Genomic DNA, 5,077 nt, shown 5'->3' with positions numbered 1-5,077 from the left:
GCACAGCACCGGCGGGTGCAGGCACCCAGTGCAGGCGGGCACGGGCTGGCTCAGCCGCCCAGCGTGTCAAGTCACGCTCTGTGCACTGTGGCCCCGGCCCACACATGCCCTGAGCGCGCGCGCCGCGGGCTGGCAGCTCTCCCTCGGCTTCCCTTCATCTTTTCCTTCCTGCAGGCATCTGAGGGGAAACTGCTCCCTCTGCTCTGCCAGGCCCTGCTCTCGCACTGCGATGGGTCCCTGGGTCCCCTTTGTGCACCCCGAGCCTGGCTGTGCCCCAGGCGCTGCCTGCCGCTGCCTGCATACCCAGCCAGGGCTGGGCTGGGAGCGCCTTAATCCGCCGTGCCCCCGAGACAGGCAATTTGTCTGCCCCTACGAAGACGCAGGAGTTTCCCTTCTGTAGCTGGCGTGTGCTGGGCTGGCTGGGGCATCTCTAGGGCATGTGCACCCCCCAGGGCTGTCAGCATGGGGAAAAGCAGCACTGGCCCCACGCAGAGGTGCTGGGGGAGCTTTGCTGCACCCGGTCCCTGTGTTTCCACCCTCTCCTGCATCCCCATCCTCGGGGGCAAGCCAGGCTTATTTTATGGACCCTGGTCCCTGCTGTGGGTGGGGGCCGCGGGGCCAGGAGCGAAGGGCAGCAGCTCGTGCCTCAATCAGTTGAGAAGCCAGATTCCTGTGGGATAAGCCAGGCTGCATGGGTGGTTATGTGCAGTATGGGGCACATCACCTCCAGGGGTACTTCTGCCCCTGCCTGCACCCTGCTTCCCCCTGCCTCTCCCTGGGTCCCCAACACCCAGCCCCAGCCACTGTGCAGCCTCTCTGGGCATCCCCAGCATCACTCAAAGCCCAGTCACAGGATGCAGCTGATGAAGGTAGCTCGTTAACTAGGGACTCTCAAGCCCCATGCAGTGCTGCTGGCTCCTCATCCTGCTGCCATCATCCCCACTGTCACCCTCCCTTTCTGGCACGCTGGCCCCGTGCCATTGCAAAGCACCACTGGCGCTTGGCAGAGCCCTGGTGGTGCCTGGCTTTCCCCTCCCTTGCTGTCCCTGAGAGCCAGCCCGGCCTCTGTGGTCAGGCTGACCAGGGCTGCCTTCTCCTGCCTGACTCAGCCAAGGAGGGGGGGGTCACATCCCCGCAGTGTCACCATTCCCTCCCTGAGTTCTGCCTGCGTGGACAGCAGGGCCTGGCTGCAGTCCAGTGCAGCTCCGTGAGATGCTGGTGGGCGGCCGTGCTGCCAGCAGCCTCCAGACACAACAGTTTACGGGCAGGAAAAACTTCCCATCCCTCCACAGCAGCTGTGGGGGGAGCCGGGGCACGCGCCCACCCCATGGGGAGCCCTGGCATGGGGGCACAGCGGGCTCAGCCCCACCCCAAGCCTGGCTGCAGCGGGACCACTTGCCTCCATTGTCCTTCACCCAGCAGACCCTCCCTGCTACGGCCCCCACACCCCCTATGGTCCCCACAGCCAGGAGCATCCCCCTCACTTTGGGCATCCCCAGAGCCGCTGGGCAGAGAGGGCAGCTCGCCAGTCACGGCTTCATGCTGATGCGATACTTTGCTTCCTTTTCCTGCAGGGATGTGGCTTTGGGCAGCAGCAGGACAGAGGGAGCTGCAAGATGTCCCCTCTGGCACGGAGGAGCTGGGGGTCTGCTTGTCTGTTCTTGTGAAGCGCAGTCTGGAGGGTTGGCACGGCCGTGTCCCATCCCAAACCCCTTGGGGCAGGTCAGCAGGAGGTAAGGGGTGACCAGTTCCCTTCCCTGGCCCATTCCATGGCCCCTGGGCTTGCTGGGGAGCCCCGTGGGGTGGCACGGGAGTCCATGAGGCCACACCATGAGTGTGATGCTGGCCCTCTGGCACTCTCCCTCAGCTGGCTGGTGATGGCAACGGGTGTCCACAGGCCCCTTTCCCAGGATGCCGGGGGCGGGCGGCTGGGTGTCGTGGTGGGGAGCTGGCAGTGGCTGGTGCTGGGAGACATTCCTGGAGTGTGTCCTAACTGGCCCCCGTGGCAGGAGAGGTTCCCCCTCTGGCTTTGGCCAGCTCCTCCTCCCCTCGCCCGCCTTGGCGCCAGCCCCTCACTGCTCCCTTCCACCTGAAAGCCCCCAAATTTAAGAGGGCCTGGAGAGGCAGCAGCTCCCTTCCAGCAGCCCTGGAGCTGCCCCGTGCATCCCTGCCGGCTGGGGATGCCCATGCCGTGCTGGAGCGGGGAGCGCTGCCGGAACGCCGTAGGGCCAGGAAACTAAAATCCTGTAAGGGTTGTGCTGAATCCCAGCCTGTGCCAGATCAGCGCTGAAGGCAGTGACTGTGGGATGTGGAGAGGGTGGGCAGAGGATGGGGCGCAGGACCCACGGCACCGCAGCCACAGCTGGCTCTGCAGCCCAGCTCGCGTCTCACCGTGCCGTGTGACTCATCTTTCCTGCCGCCCGATGCCGAGCTGAAACCTCACCTGGGGCTGAAGAAAACAGGTTTTCCTCTTGTTTCTCACTAAGGCAGCGGTGAGGCCGCCCGCCTGGCAAGCACAGGGCAGGGAGAGGCTCAGCCCTGGTGCTTTCTGCATGCCCACTCTCAAATCAGGGGGCTCCCATCCCTGGGGGTGGCATGACCCCCTGCGGGGCTCAGAGCTGGTGCTCCCCCTGTGTCTGCAGCCCAGGGCAGTGCCCTGCAGGGACTAGGGCCAGTGGGACCTGAGGAGATGTTCTGGGGCTTCTCGTGATCTGAGACTTATGGGGCAGCAGAGGCTGTGCCATGGGAGGTGCGTGACCGGCTGGCGAGTGGCATTTGGGGATTTGGGGACTGGGATGGCATACACAGGGCAGGCAGGGGCGAGGGGCTGGGGTTAGGGTCAGCCCTGCAAGCTTTGATCAGTGTCAGTGGAGAGGAGTCAATGTGCTTTGGGGCCAAGCTGGCCAGATGGGGAACCCCAAGCCTCGGCTGTGGGAATAAGGACTGGTGGCCTGGCTGCCAGCCTGCCAGGCTTGGGAAAGGGCCGACAGCTTTTTGGGATGTTTCTGGAGGGGCTGGCGTGCAGCGGCGTGGGGCAGCCATGTGAGTCACTCGCACCTGGTGCTCTTCCTCCGCTGAGGCAGCACCGTCACGCGCCCGGGGCCGTGGATTCCTTTGCAGGCCCTGGTATGCGAGGGGGGAGCTGGGAAACACTGTGGAGGGGGAGGGACTCTGGTTTTGGGGACCCAGCACCCCTGCATGCCCCCCTCCAGTGCCAATGCAAGGGGGATGCTGCTGGTAAGACGGTCAAGATGCTCCTGGGCTGCCAGGCTGCCCGTGGGGGAGCAGGGTTTGGGGACCACCCCACACCAGTGCCTGCCACATTCCCAGGGGCCGAGGTGGCAGGCAGAGCCCCCGGCACAGCTGCAAAGCATTGCTGCCCCGGTGCCTCTGCCTGCGGTGCCCGCTGGGCGATGCTCATTCCAGCACTGCCCCTGTTAGCCGGGGTGACCCCCGGCTGCCCGTGCCCTGCTGCCGGCACCGCGCCGTGGGGCTGCTTCGCCAGCTCCGGGCCCAGGGCCAGCCACAGAGCCCTTGGCAGACCCCTCCGCTCCCTGTTTAACGAAGCCCCTTGTCTAATTGGAACAGGCCGCCCTGCCTTCATTAAGCAAGCTCTGGCGGGAGGAGGGTTTGGGGATGGTCCTGACCTGGGGATGCTGGACCCACGGCTGGACCCACAAAGCTGGGGTAGGCAGGGGGAAACCCATGGCCACAGTGAACTTTGGAGCTGGGTGGCCAGGTTTGGGGGCTGGGGCTGGGGCCTAACGAGAGGAAGGGTAACGAAGAGGAGGGGATGCACTGCTTGCTGCGCCTTTAAGAAGAGCGGGGGCATCGCTGCTCCTCCCCTGCTTGGGAACAGTGTGTGCCTGGGAAAGTTGCCTGCAGCCAGCCCTGGAGCATCTTTGCTCAGTGGCAGGTGGCCCTGCCCTGGGCCCCCAGCTGTGAGGTGGCCCCGGGCCCCAGGGACCCCCACTGTTGCTCCCCTCGCTACCCGCAGGAAGATGCCCCCGGACCTGCCCGCTGCCCCACCAGGAGCCAGAGGGGACCCTCTGGGCGGGTGGCTGGGAGGGCACAGTTAGGTAGGGTGCTGGGGACAGGGGGATGCAGGGTGACCAAGGGGACAGAGGGGAGGTGGGATGGGGCACGTGCTGGGGCCATGAGCTGGGGTCAGCCCCAGGTGAGCACAGGCACCAGCATGGAGGATGGGGTGCAGCATGATGTCCCCCAAGGAGTAATATGGTCCCACAGGATGCCCTGGGGCCGAGTGGCACCCTGAGGGTCAGTGGTGCACCCTGGGCCGAGGAGGAGCCCCAGGGGACAGTCCCACCAGTCGCTGGGTGGGCAGGGAGCGAGGTCAGGGCAGTGCCGGGGTCCCTGCCCACCTTGCTGGGCATCCTCTCCCTTTCGCCTCCTCCAACCAACTGCAGTCACATCGCCAGTGGCTTTCCAGTGTTTTTCTCCAGCTCTGGGGTAGGTCTCGGCCACTGGTCTGCTCTGGTGGTTGCTGGGAGATGGGTGTCCGGAGCAGGGCAGGAGGATTCCCCACAACTGGCTCCAGGGCAGTCCCCATACTTGAGCCATGGGTGCTAGGGTCCCACGTGATGGCTACCATGAGCTGTGGGTGCAGGAAAGGTCCTGGCCGAGGCCCGGCCATCCTGCAACCTCATGGGAGCTGTGCTGGTATGGGGAGCAGGCCTTGTCCACCAGCATCATCCTTCCCAGGGCTGGTGCTCAGAGCCAGGCTCTAACCCGGAGGGGGCCGGGGGCTCAGGTCCCCGTGGCCACTCTGCCCAGCTCTGCCCAGGGCCAGGCAGTGCCCTGAGGTCCCTGGGGACACATTCCCCCGAGATGGATGGAGGTGTGCGGCCAGCTCCTGGCTGGCAAGTCCCTGAGCCGCTCACCACATTCCTGGGACACGGAGGATGGAGATGCTGGAGGGAAAACTGCCTTGAGCCTCACCGGGGCCCGCTCAGCCCTGCACCGAGGTCTCCGTGGCAAGCCCAGCAGAAACCCTTCCCGGGGGTCCAATCCCCTCCTGCTTCATCCCCATCCCGGAGCCCTCCAGCCCCTGCCCGGG

This window comes from Pygoscelis adeliae, unplaced genomic scaffold (genome assembly GCF_000699105.1).
Source record: "Pygoscelis adeliae isolate BGI_AS28 unplaced genomic scaffold, ASM69910v1 Scaffold404, whole genome shotgun sequence".
In the NCBI taxonomy this organism is placed as follows: Eukaryota; Metazoa; Chordata; class Aves; order Sphenisciformes; family Spheniscidae; genus Pygoscelis; species Pygoscelis adeliae.
This window is presented reverse-complemented; position numbering follows the sequence as displayed.